The 14,572-nt window shown below is 40.1% G+C and overlaps 1 pseudogene; it reads left to right on the top strand.

Annotated features, from left to right (window-relative positions):
* LOC100139931 (EMI domain-containing protein 1-like) overlaps nt 1-11,366 on the top strand; it is a 78,131-nt pseudogene extending 66,765 nt beyond the window's left edge.
* Nucleotides 11,367-14,572: the final 3,206 nt, after the last annotated feature.

The following is a 14,572-nucleotide window of genomic DNA, read 5'->3' as shown; positions in this document are numbered from 1 at the left end:
TCTTCCAATGAATCAGCATTAGTTTTTCCAATGAATCTTTTCAGTTCAGTTCAGTCGCTCAGTCGTGTCTGACTCTTTGCGACCCCATGAATCGCAGCATGCCAGGCCTCCCTGTCCATCACCAACTCCTGGAGTTCACTCAAACTCACGTCCATTGAGTCAGTGATGCCATCCAGCCATCTCATCCTCTGTCGTCCCCTTCTCCTCCCACCCCCAATCCTTCCCAGCATCAGAGTCTTTTCCAATGAGTCAACTCTTCGCATGAGGTGGCCAGAGTACTGGAGTTTCAGCTTTAGCATCATTCCTTCCAAAGAAATCCCAGGGCTGATCTCCTTTAGAATAGATTGGTTGGATCTCCTTGCAGTCCAAGAGTCTTCTCCAACACAGTTCAAAAGCATCAATTCTTTGGCACTCAGCTTTTTTTTTTTTTTCCAATGAATATTTAGGACCAGGTTCCTTTAGGATTGACTGGTTTCATCTTTTTGCAGTCCAAGGAACTCTTAAGAGTCTTCTTCAACACCACAGTTCAAAAGCATCAATTCTTCAGTGCTCAGCTTTCTTTATAGTTCAACTCTCACATCCATACGTGACTACTGGAAAAACTATAGCTTTGACTATACAGACCTTTGTCAGCAAAGTGGTATCTCTGCTTTTTAATATGCTGTCTAGGTTTATCATAGCTTTTCTTCCAAGGAGCAAGCGTCTTTTAATTTCATGGCTGCAGTCACCATGTACAGTGTTTTTGGAGCCCAAGAAAATAAAGTCTCTCAATGTTTCCATTGTTTCCCCATCTATTTGCCATGAACTGATGGGACCAGGGAGAAGGAAATGGCAACCCACTCCAGTGTTCTTGCCTGGAGAATCCCAGGGACGGGGGAGCCTGGTGGGCTGCCATCTATGGGGTGACACAGAGTTGGACACGACTGAAGCGACTTAGCAGCAGTAGCAGATGGGACCAGATGCCATGATCTTAGTTTTCTGAATGTTGAGTTTTAAGCCAACTTTTTCACTCTCCTCTTTCACTTTGATCAAGAGGCTCTTTAGTTCCTTTTCACTTTCTGCCATAAGAGTGGTGTCATCTGCATATCTGAGGTTATTGATATCTCTCCCGGCAATCTTGATTCCAGCTTGTGTTTCCTCCAGTCCAGCATTCCTCATGATGTACTCTGCATATAAGTTAAATAAGCAGGGTGACAATATACAGCCTTGGTGAACTCCTTTATCAATTTGGAATCAGTCCGTTGTTCCATGTCCGGTTAAAAATGTTGCTATCTATCTCCTGCCTACTCTTTTCCATTCCATTTCATGGTTTTGTTACTTTTTACATTAAATTCTATAATAGACTCCTAGATGTTCTGCATAACTCCCAACTTTTATGTCTTCATATTTTTTCCAATTTCTACTACACAAATTTTTCACTGGGTTCAACTTGAACAACATCAAGTCCCTGTGCTCAAGCACTCAAGATGATTTAAACTGACTGTAACAATCATACCTAATCAAAATTCAATGCCTGATTTTAAGGCTGTTATATACTGGTTCCGTCAAAACCAGCTTTTTCATCCTCTTTATCTTTTTCAACTGAGTTGAAGTATAGTTAATTTACAATGTTGTGTTAGTTTCAGAGGTACAATAATTCAGTTATATATCTATTATTTTGCAGATTATTTTCCATTTTCAGGTTATTAAGAGATAATGAACATAGTGCTATATAGTAGGTCCTTGTTGTTTATCTATTTTATATATAGTACAATGTGTTTATAAATTAAACTCCTAATTTATGTTGCACACCACTGCCACTACCAAAAATGGTAACCACAGGTTTTTTTTCTGTGTTTGTGAGTCTTTATTGACCTTGCAAATAAGTTCACTTGTATTATTTTTATAATTCCCACATATAAGTGATGTTACATGATATTTGTCTTTGTCTGACTTATTTCACTTAATATGATGATTCTAGATCCATTCATGTTGCTACAAATGCATTATTTCATTTTTTTGCTGAGTTAACTTTCCATTGTATGCATTTGTGTGCATATACCACATCTTCTTTATCCAGTCTTCTGTTGATGGACATTTAGATTGCTTCCATGTCTTGGTTTTTGTAAATAGTGTTGCTACAAATAGTGGGGTGTACTTACCTTCTTAAATTAGAGTTTTCTCCATATATACTCCCAGGAGTAGGATTTCTGGATCATTTGGTAGTTCTATCTTAAGTTTTTAAAAGTAATTTCCATATTGTCTTCCATAGGGGCTTCATGAATTTACATACCCAGTAATGCTGTAGGAGGGTTCATTTTTCTCCACACCATCTCCAATATTTATTATTTGTAGACATTTTAATGATGAAATTCTGACTTGTTTAAGGTGATACCTCATTGCAGTTTTGATTTACATTGTTCTAATTATTACTTTTATTGAGCATCTTTTCATGTGCCTGTTGGCCTTCTATATGCCTTTGGAGAAATTTCTATTTAGGTATTTTGTCCATCTCTTAATTGGGTTGTTTGGTTTTTTGATATTGAGCATTATGAGCTATTTTTGTACTTTGGAAATTAATCCTTTGTTGGTGACATCATTTGCAAGTATTTTCTCCTGGTCCTTAAGTTGTTTTTTTCATTTTGTTTATGGTTTTCTTTGTTGTGCAAAGCTTTTAAGTTTTATTAAGTACCATTTGTCTATTTTTATTTCCATTACCCTAGGTCAGGAGAAGAATCTGAAAAAAATATTGCTGCATTTATATCAAAGAGTATTCCATGTATGGTTTTGGACTTCTGAGGTGTCTTAGTGGTAAAGAAACTCCCTGCCAATGCAGGAGATGCAGGAGATATGGGTTTGATTCCTGAGTGGCAAAGATCCCCTGGGGTAGGAAATGGCAACCCACTCCAGTATTCTTATCTGGAAAATTCCATGTACACAGGAGCCTGGTAGGCTAACAGTCCAGGAGCCACAAAGAGTTGGACATGACTCAGCACACATACACACACACACACACACACACACACGTGTGTGTGCACAAACACCTATGTTTTACTCTAGGGATTTTATAGCCTCCAATCTTACATTTAGGTTTTTCATCTATTTTGCCTTTATTTTTTAACATAGTGTTAGAGCATATCCTAATTCCATTCTTTTCCATGAAACTGTCCAGTTTTCAGCACCATTTATTGAAGAGACTGTCTTTTCTCCATTGTATATTCATGTTTCCTTTGCCATAGATTAGTGACCATAAGCATGTGGGTGTATTTCTGGGTTCTGTATCCTATTCCATCAATATATGTGTCTGTTCTTGTGCCAGCACCATATTGTGATTAATGTCGATTTTCAGTAAAGATCAGTCAGATAGCATGATTTCTCCAATTCCACTCTTCTTTCTCAAGATTGTTATGAACAATTATGGGTCTTATGTTTCCATACTAATTTTGTTCCAATTCTATGAAAAATGCCTTGGATAATTTGATAGTGACTGCATTTAATAAATAGATTGCCTTAGGTAGTATGATCATTTTAACAATGCTTATTTTTCCAATTCAAGAGCACAGTATATCTTTCCATCTGTTGGTGTCATCTTTAATTTCTTTCATCAGCATCTTACAGTTTTCTGAGTACAGATCTTTTTTCCCATCACATCCTATCTTCTCATCTAATAATTATTCATTTTCTTCTTTGATATTTACCTTCTTCTCAAGTAAGCCTTTCTTATTGCCTTAAAAAAAAAAAAAAAACACACACACACACTCTTCCACCATGCTATATTTATGCCACCCACATTCTCCTCTCTATTCACCTTTTTGAGCTCCAGGTCAGAATATTCAACAGATTTTATAAGATGTTTACTTGGATATCTCCAAGTCATTTCAGGCTCAACATGCCCAAATTGAAATTCATAATTTCATTAATTCCATCCCAATGGAGGAAAAAGAGTGAACAAATAAAACAGCCACCCCTGGTCTTTTTATAGTGTGTCTTGTTTTGGTAAATACCTGCAAGTCAGAATACTCACACTCATAATTCATTTTATATTTTTTCTTTTTTTATAGAGTCCATTATAAACTCTGATCCAATTTACATCCTAAATACCAATGAAATTCACATCATTCTTTCCATATCCCTATCAGGAAAGCTATCTCTATTCATTACTCTAAGCATGTCAAGTTGGTTTGTGTCCACAGCATTCCACTGTCATCTTGATTTGATATCATTGCCACTATATCTACAAAGTATCAGAATGAGTCAACAGAATTCTTTTCACAGGTTGACTTGGACAAACAGTGTCATGGTAAACGTCTGGGAATCTTATTCTTATTAAGGATTTTCAACTAAAAACATCACTAAATCTTCACTGGAAAAGCCTTATGGTCTCCTATCTATTAATTTGTTGTCAAGTGCCAAGATCTACCATCTTGGATCTATGCTCTAAATATTAGAAAATGTCTGTGGCACCCATTAACCAATTTTGTAATATTAATTTATTTTAATTATTAGAAACATGACCAGCAACCCACTTCTTACTTGAATTTCACTCTGGCAGTGATGATGGATAAGAAGACCCTGTAAGCAGTTGGTCGACCCTCAAACTTAATCTCTTCCTGCTGACCAGTAAAATTAAATTTCAAACAAATTTTTTCCTGCGTTATCCAAACATTCTATTAATGAGTTCCATTTTGTACTGTGTGGTTAACATAGTCTCCAGTTGGGCAGCATTCCTGCCTATCAATAGGAGACAGTAATTTATTTTCTTTCTCACTTTCCTCTCACCTCCCATAGATTATGTATAGATCTTTTGTACTTCATTCACTAGTCAGAGCACAAAACTAACTTTTCATCATAAAAGTCTCCCTACTTGAAACAGTGTAGGAGTTGGACAAGATTGCTAATCCCCTCTTCTCCCTTGAAGAAAATCACCCGATGACCACTGTCAACAGTTATGCCTAAAAGCAAGTATCTTGGGAAATGCTAGTTACTTCACTGAGCTGGAATTTTTGTTCTCGACTCCTAGTTCAGATGAGTAATAAGTACTACTGCCTCAGTGAAATTGACAGACATTGCCAAGTTATTGCTATTGTCATATTGTATAAAAAGCCCCACAAAGATACAATATTAATTCATGATTTCTCTGTTATTAAATGTCTCATTATTAAATTTGCTCTTATTGTCAATTGTTTTGAGGAAGAAATTCCCAGTAGAGATGACAGTTCCTGGTATAAGAGGTATTTCAATGAGACAGCTGGAGTTGAAAATATTCTTTAAAATGATCATCAATTAACTACCTCTGGTTTGCAAAAGTGGTAATTTCTACTTTACCCTACTCAGTTAAAAATGTCTTCCCTTTAGTAGTCCCTGTCCTTGGGTTATTTTACCAAGATTTTTACTGTTTCTGGGTAACCAGATTTATTAATAAAACTGACACTGTACTAAAAATTCAACTTTTGCAGGGCATAATAATATTATATGTCATATGTAAATTATAATAATTTGAAAAGGTTTATTTTTTATTTGTAGAAGTTGGGTTTTTCCATGGTTCCAAGGTAATTTGTCTAACTGATAGATGATGGATAATGGCACCCCAGCCATGAACTATCTCCTGACAATTCCCTTAGGGAAAGAGACATATCCATGACATGAAGAACCACAATTGTCCCACCTTATAAAATTTCTAGCTCTGCTAGAGAGACCAACTTCCTAATTAACGTTACAAGAAAATTTAGTGATAATTGGGCAAGTTAATGATAAGATCACTGGGATAGTGACTTTAGAATAACTATTTTATGTAACCTATGAGTGGATTTTATTTTAACCAGCTAAAGGAATATGTTAACCTATTGGCAAGAATTTATCATGTGCATGTATGACTTATTAATAGTTTTAAGATCCAATTGCCAAAATTAAGTCTTCAAATTTTGCCATACTGAAACTGAGTCCTATTTTCAAGAGTTGGTGGCCTTTAAAGAAACTGAAGTATAAAAACATAAGCACTTGCTACTTTACTAACACTGAGAATTATAGCATTTGTCTTTAGTGGATGCTTAGAAAATGTTGCATATTCTGTAGCCATAAAAGGGTATATGACAAATATTTTTACCTAGATACTGAACATGAGTAATGCCTATTATGATTTAGAGAGAACACAAAATCTGAAAAACAAGAGATAAATGCTTTATCTGTGAATAAATTATTAACAAATTTTAGAGTCTGCAAGTGGTGCAATAAAAAATGACATTGTTCCATATTTTACTTGTTAATTCTGTCTGTAGTTTTCTTTTGCAATATTGTAAGCTGAGGCTCCCAAAGCCTGTTTTTTTCTTCAGCTACCAAATGATAGAATTCCGGTGCTTAGAAACTGGAGAATGCTTCCTATGAAAACAACCTCAGAAAAATATTAAGGAGAAAATTATTAAATGTCTATATCAACACTTTCTCAGGAACACTTGGTATTCTCAATTTTTGATGGTATGTGTATGTATGCTCAGGCAATAAGTCATGTCTGACTCTTTTGTGACCCCATGGACTGTAGCTGGCCAGGATCTTCTGATGATGGGAGTTCCCAGACAACAATACTGGAGTGGATTGCCATTTCCTCTTCCAGGGGATCTTCCCAGCCCAGAAATTGAACCTGCATCTCCTGTGTCTCCTGCACTAGCAAGTGTATTCTTTACTACTGAGCTACCTGGGGAGCACATTGATGGTACAGTTTTCTTTTAATTTATACTTTGATGATTGTTATTAGGGAGGACGTTGCCGCACCAGGGTTGAAAACCACTAGTATACAACAGAAAAAAACTGGAGAATGTGAAACTGATTGCTATTTATAAATTATTCCCAAAACATATCACTGTGCAGATGAAGATAATTTATCTTCTCATTTCAGTTCAGTTGTTCAGTTGTTGTGTCTGACCCCATGAACTGCAGCATGCCAGGCCTCTCTGTCCATCCCTGTTGGAGTTTTCCAAACTCATGTCCATTGAGTCAGTAATGCCATCCAAACATCTCATCCTCTGTCATCTCCTTCTCCTCCTGTCTTAAATCTTTCCCAGAATCAGGTTCTTTTCAAATGAATCAGCTCTTCACATCAGGTGGCCAAAGTACTGGAGTTTCAGCTTCAACATCAGTCCTTCCAATGAACACCCAGGACTGATCTCCTTCAGGATGGACTGTTTGGATCTCCTTGCAGTCCAAGAGACTCTTAAGAGTCTTCTCCAACAACACAGTTCAAAAGCACCAATTCTTCGGTGCTCAGCTTTCTTCACAGTCCAACTCTCACATACACGACCACTGGAAAAACCATAGCCTTGACTAGACAGACCTTTGTTGGCAAAGTAAGGTCTCTGCTTTTCAATATGCTATCTAGGTTAGTCATAACTTTTCTTCCATGGAGTAAACGTCTTTTAATTTCATGGCTGCAATCACCATCTGCAGTGATTTTGGAGCTCAAAAAAATAAAGTCTGATACTGTTTCCACTGTTGCCACATCTATTTCCCATGAAGTAATGGGATCAGATGCCATGATCTTCGTTTTCTGAATGGTGAGTTTTAAGCCAACTTTTTCACTCTCCACTTTCACTTTCATCAAGAGGCTTTTTAGTTCCTCTTCACTTTCTGCCATAGGGGTGGTGTCATCTGCATATCTGAGGTTACTGATATTTCTCCTGGCAATCTTGATTCCATCTTGTGCTTCTTCCAGCCCAGCGTTTCTCATGATGTATTCTGCATATAAGTTAAATAAGTAGGGTGTCAATATTCAGCCTTGACATACTCCTGTTCCTATTTGGAACCAGTCTGTTGTTCCATGTTCAGTTCTAATATAGTATTAAGAGTTACTTTCTCATAAAATTGCACATTAAAGAAAGCAGCTACTTATTTTAATTATACAAGTAATTTACAGGCCTGGTGAGTTTGTGAGCTTCCAAATTTAGACACCATTTCTAGAATATGATCAGTCACCTAGGTGTGCACAGTCTGAAATCAAGTAATTTTGAGTCAGTTTTCTAAGATTCTTTTATCCAGCAGCTCTACAATGAGCTGCTAAGGTTATTGAGACAGTCTGATTAAGGCAATATTACAGCGTATTTTAAAGCTATATTGAGAGCAATTAATGCAGTTTAGCAGGCACTTCTCTATTTTGTAGTGGCCTAGGAACATAAAACTGTATAATCCAAAAAAAAAAAAAAAAACATGCAGCAAAGTAGATACAAAATGTAAAAGATTAGATTCACAATGTGTTGACCTGGTAAGTTCAATTCCTTTTGCCAAGTTACTTTTGGATCTTAACTGATTTTCTGAAATTTGTAAGATAGAATCTAGTGTGGGTGATAATTTTCCTGCATATACTTAGCATGCTACTTGAGAAACAATTCTCTTATTTTGAGTTGTGCATGTGTCCTTTTAATGGAGTAAGCTATTTTGTAGGATAATATTATTTGGCAATGGATATTGAATGAGAAAACCTATTTGAATATCCATCTAGCCATATGAAGGCATTTACAAATATACATATATATATATATATACATACAAATACATACACTGTTCAGTTCAGTTCAGTCTCTCAGTCGTGTCCGACTCTTTGCAACCCCACGAATCACAGCACGCCAGGCCTCCTTGTCTATCACCAACTCCTGGAGTTCACTCAAACTCACGTCCATCGAGTTGGTGATGCCATCCAGCCATCTCATCCTCTGTCGTCCCCTTCTCCTCCTGCCCCCAATCCCTCCCAGAATCAGAGTCTTTTCCAATGAGTCAACTCTTCTCGTGAGGTAGCCAAAGAACTGGAGTTTCAGCTTTAGTATCATTCCTTCCAAAGAACACCCAGGGCTGATCTCCTTTAGAATGGACTGGTTGGATCTCCTTGCAGTCCAAGGGACTCTCAAGAGACTTCTCCAACACCACAGTTTAAAAGCATCAATTCTTTGGCATATACTGTTATGCATACATAATTAACTGAGGTTTACTTCTTGCAAGCCAAGTTCTGTTTTATATATGAGACGTATTTAATTTTTACAAATCTATAGGTTTGATAATATTTCTACAAAGAAAGAATCTGAGATTTAGATAAATTAACTGAATTTCTCAAAATTATATGCCCTATAAGTGGGAAAATTAGAATTAAAGTTTAATTTTAACTATTTCAGTATGAGAGCTCTTTAATATGGCATTCTTCTCTTCCAGACTCTGTCAAATTGATTCCATATTTTAAATTTTATGATCTAATAACCATAAATGATTACTAGCAGTTCTTCACTTAATTATGTATTTGTAGGAATCATAAAGCATTAAGATTGACAGATGCACATTTGTTAGACAGCTCTCCCTCATACTCATGCTTCTGATTTAAAGCAACAATGTTATCTGATGGCTTCTAATATAACACTGTTGCTAGAGTTATATGATGTTAATCCTATTTTAATGAAAATTTGAACCACAGTCTCCCTAACTTCATCACAAACTTTCAGATTGTATTTCCTTCCTTTGATAAATTTCTGAGTTAAGTTTCATTATTGTAATCTAAACAATAAAAGTGGGAGATATCATCTTTTGCTACATTGAAATCTATCCACTGTCACATGGTAAGGAAAGGGAAAAAATAATTCAAAGCCTGTGTGTGTGTGTGTGTGTGAGTGTGTATATAAGAACTGTGTATGTGAGTGTGTGTGTGTGTGTATATATATATATATATATATATATATATATATATATATATGATTTATATCACTGTCTTTCAGCCTAGGATTCCAAGAATGTATATTAGGCAATGAAAACATATTTTTCATTACATGTTTTGTTTTACAATATTACCTAACACTAGTCAGTATTTTAACAGGAACCCAAAGAAAATGAACAATATGTTAAATTATGGCTAACTCATTCACTCATTTTAGATTCTGTACTCAGGATTTCTTCATCCTGCTTTTTTGTCCTTCAAGCAGATGATGGCTTGTGCTGGACTGATACAAACTGTGAGAAGGAAAAAACAGAGTACACAAAAATCAGAAGTTTTGAAACAGGTCTTTTCCAATGAGTAAGCTCTTCGCCATCAGGTGGCCAACAGCTACAGGGGCTTCCCTGGTGGCTCAGTTAGTAAACAGTCTGCTTGCGATGCAGCAGACCCGAATTTGATCCCTGGTTTGGGAAGATCCATCCCCTGGAGACGGAAACCGCAACCCACTCCAATATTCATGCCTAGAGAATCCCATGGACAGAGGAGCCTGGCAGGCTACAGTCCATGGGGTCGCGGGAGTCGGACACGACTGAGTGACAGCTACAGGATGGGGGTTAAGACCCACGTACAAGGTGATGTACAAGACGGTGACCGCCTGCCAGTGAATATGCAGCCTCCAGGCCCTCGCTGCCGAGCTGCCACGAAGTTGTAGGCTCCTCTGATTCCGTGGTGCCCGGGTGGTCGGGCACCGCCACCTGGCGGTTGGCCCTTGGGGCCCACAGGCTTCTCTGGTTTCTCACCTGCAGCAAAGTGTCGAACTGACGGAGCTGCTGAAGGCGCTGGAGGCCAAGCCGGCAGGGCTGACTGTCACGGAGTGGGCAGGGCCCCGACCCCAGCTGCCCCCCCGAGGACCCTGCCCCGCCTTGGGGATCCCCAGTTGCCCAGGGCAGCTCCGGGAATGGAGGCCTTCTAGGGCTGCTGGGAGCCAGAGAAAACCAGAGGCCTCCTTCATTCCCTTGAGGTGATGGAGTTGGTGCTCAGGGGCTTCCTGGGTCCACTGGCCCCACAGGAGACCCCGGCAGTGGGGGCCCAATGGGGATGAGAGGTCCATCAGGTCTGCAGGGCCCCCCAGGGAGCTCTGGTCAGGCCAGAGCTGTGGGTACCCTGGAGAGAGGGGACCTCCAGTGCCCCCAGGCCCTCTTGGCCCCCCTGGCCTCCCTGCCCCAGCCCCCAGCCCCTGTTGGACCACCCTACACCCGGATCTCCCAGCCTGAGGACCTGTTTCTGTCTAACACTTTCACTGAGACCAGCAGCCACTGGCCACCTGGACCGGCTGGGTCCCCAGCACCCCCCCCCACCTCCCCGGGATCCATGGGTCCTCCTGGACTTCCTGGCCCCATGGGCATTCCTGGGAGTCCTGGACATAGGGGACCCCCAGGCCCCACTGTACCTAAAGAAATCTCAGGCCACCCTGGAGAGAAGAGCCAAAGAGGACTGCAAGGGTAGCCCGGCCCCCAAGGCTCCATGGGGGCAGTGGGGAGAACCTGGCTGCAAAGGAGACTTTGATGAGAAGAGCCCACTGGAACCAGAGGGGTCAGGGACAAGCCTTGCCACCCCCAGGGGCACCCTCAGCCTCCTGAAGGGCAAAAGGGGAGGACACACCACCAGCTACAGGATCCTGGCCCCCAGGAGCCGAGACAAGACAAACTGAGGGTGGTGGTGGCCCCATGGGGAGGGCCAGGCCAGGCTTCCCTTCCCAGCCTGGACTGGGCCGACTGCCTCTGGGGTCAGTCCATATTTATTAATATCCTCAGGGTCCCTTGCACCACCTAGGCCTTTGGGTGGGGGTCTTGGTCCTGGTACTCACTGCGCGTCTGCCTTCTATGAAGCTGAGCAGGGACTGGGGCCTGAGAGGGAGGTGTGGACCAGGTGAGAGGGCTCAGGGCCCTGGGCCTCAGTTGCCCTCTGTGAAGCGGGGTGATGCAGGTCTGCGGCAGGGACGGCAGGTTTGGAGCTTCTGTCATCTCATCAACTGCCCGGCCCTCCACACTTCCGGGGATGACGAGGACGGGAAGTCCGGCCTCCCCACTCCCCAGCCAATCCTGGGGAGCCCACCTGCACCCCTCCTCTCCCTGTTTTCCGGTGCTGGGTTCCTGACCCTGAGGTCAAGCTACTTGATCTGACTGGGTGTTCAGGGCTCCTGTGTCAGTTCTGACCACTGAACCCTCAGTCCCTCCCGGGGGCCTGGAGGAGGGGACCACCTGCTCCCACAACCGCCTGTGACCGCTCCAGCAGGTAGATGTGTATCAGCCAATAAAGGCCTCCGCCTGACTGCCAAAAAAATTAAAAAACGAACTAGAGACACCAGGTGGCATCTCTTCTTTAAGCCCAACTCTTGATACATGATAGTCTTTCCAAAGTTGTATGTCTTCTATCTCAGTATTTGTGTTATTGGGAAAAACATTTAGCAATTTGCTAGTTTGTTTTAATCACCTGATTTGGCAAGGAACCCATAATGAAACAGTATTTTCCTTTGTAAATCATTTATTTATCACTTTGTTAGGGATAACATTGTTATTTATTTATTTTTCTTTTGCCTAGATCAATAAGGCATAGCAAAGAATTCTGAACTCTTATTAAGTGCTATGTATCTATTTAAATGGAATTATGTGTTGTCGTACAATTGCTCATAAAAACAAAGCTAGAAGAATAGAATGCATTCCAAATAGAGATTCTGGGGTCAAGCTTGCATAGTGGAGATAGTTTGTATATTATCATCATTTTTTTCTAAGGCTTTAGAAGAGTTTTGTCATGCTAAGATTGAAGTAATTATGCTTCAGTTTATAGAATATCAAATAAAAAGAATCTCTATGTTCTTGTGAATCTCTATGTTCTTGAAATGAGATTGTTTAGTTTTAAAGTTATTCAGTGAGCAGCTGTAGTTTTTCTTTACAACCTCACTTTCTAGATTCCTTTTAAAGCTGAAAAATTCAGTTTAAAAGTCCAACAGCCTCATACTTTGAACTTCATGGTACTTCACTAAAATCACTGAGGATGGTGACAGCAGTGATGAAATTAGAAGATGATTGCTTCTTGGCAGGGAAGCTATGACAAACCTAGACAGTGTGTTAAAGATCAAGGACATCATTTTGCCAGCAAAGGTCTGTACAGTCAAGGTATCATCTTTCCAGTAGTCATGTACGGATGTGAGATCTGGACACAGTGGAGCGCTGAAGAATTGATGCTTTTGAACTGTAGTGCTGGAACAGACTCTCAAGAATCCCTTGAAAAGCAAGGAGATCAAACCAGTCAATCTTAAAGGATATCAACCCTGAATAACCTTTGGAAGGACTGATGCTGAAGTTGAAGCTACAGTACTTTGGCTAAGAGGGTGACAGAGGATGAGATGACTGGATGGCATCACCTATTCAATGGACCTGAACGTGTGCAAACTCTGGGAGATGGTGAGGAATAGGGAAACCTGGAATGCTGCAATCCATGGGGTCGTGAAGAGCGGACACGACCTGGAGACTGAGCAACAACAACTTCACTTATTTCATTGAAGACTCTGTCCTCCTCCCTCCCCTTACCTGTCATCAATCATTGTGAATTCAACTTCCACAGGGATTAGCCATCTAACACTCAGGTCTCTCTTCAGATGTCCTTTCTCCCCCTCTAGTTCAACTATCTACTGTTATGACCACTTTTCAGATTTTCATCTCCAGATCTTGGGCCACTTTTGAAGTTTTATTATAAAAATTTGTTTCCCATCCACAAATATCTTAGCCTCCATCTCATTTGCTCAAGAAACTTAATTTCACAATCATACAATTTCACTGGAACTCTAGGGCATTATTCTCACAATAATTTCATGATACAAAGCATCTTCTGACATCACTTTCTCCTTTGTGTAACTTAGATTCTATATTTAACATTATCATCCCTCTTTCAAATCTCCTCAACCACTATGAAATATTATCACTAATATTATTATCACATTTATTATTATTGATAACCTTGCATACACTTCTCTGCTGCCCTAGTCAAACCCATTATCAGGTCTCCTCAAACAGCCTTGTAATGTGTTTCCACACTTCTACAACTTTCCAATAGCGACACAGCAACATGATTGCCTTTAAAAAAAGAAAAAAAACTGTAAATTGCATCATTTATCTTTCATGCTTACAAAACTGTTTCGTTTCCGTATTCTACCTGATATAAATTACAAACTCATGTCTATGTCTAATGCCATCTAATCCTACCTAGTATCCATCTAAACCAAATTTCTTTTAACTTCCTCACATAAGTAAAAGGCTACTGCTCTGCTTTGCTTTCTCATGGTTTCTATGACTATATCCTTCCCAATGTTTAAATCTTTCATTCAAGATTACCTCCACAGAGAGGACCTCGCCAATCATTTTCTTAAAGTAGGCACTGTCACATCAGATTGTTCTGTACTTCAGTGCCTTGTTATTTTCTTTCATATGGTATATAGTGACTATTGGTGTTTCCCTGGTGACTCAGACAGTAAAGCGTCTGTCTACAATGTGAGAGACCTGGGTTCTATCCCTGGGTTGGGAAGATTCCCTGGAGAAGGAAATGGCAACCCACTCCAGTATTCTTGCCTTGAAAATCCCATGGATGGAGGAGCTTGGTGCAGGCTACTATCCATGGGGTCGCAAAGAGTCGGGCACGAATGAGTGACTTCACTTTCACTTCTTTGTGGCTCAGATGGTAAAGAATCTGCCTGAAATGCAGGAGACCCGGGTTCAATCCCTGGGTCAGGCAGATCCCCTGGAGAAGGGAATGGCAATCCACTCTGGTATTCTTGGCTGGAGAATTCCATGGACAGAGGAGCCTGAGGGGCTACACAAAGAGTCAGATAGGACTGAAAGACTTAACACGTTCACTTTCGCC

The sequence above is a fragment of the Bos taurus genome, chromosome 1 (assembly GCF_002263795.3).
Source record: "Bos taurus isolate L1 Dominette 01449 registration number 42190680 breed Hereford chromosome 1, ARS-UCD2.0, whole genome shotgun sequence".
Classification (NCBI taxonomy): Eukaryota; Metazoa; Chordata; class Mammalia; order Artiodactyla; family Bovidae; genus Bos; species Bos taurus.
Note: the sequence above shows the minus strand (reverse complement) of the source record. Positions and strands in the feature narration are given on the sequence as shown.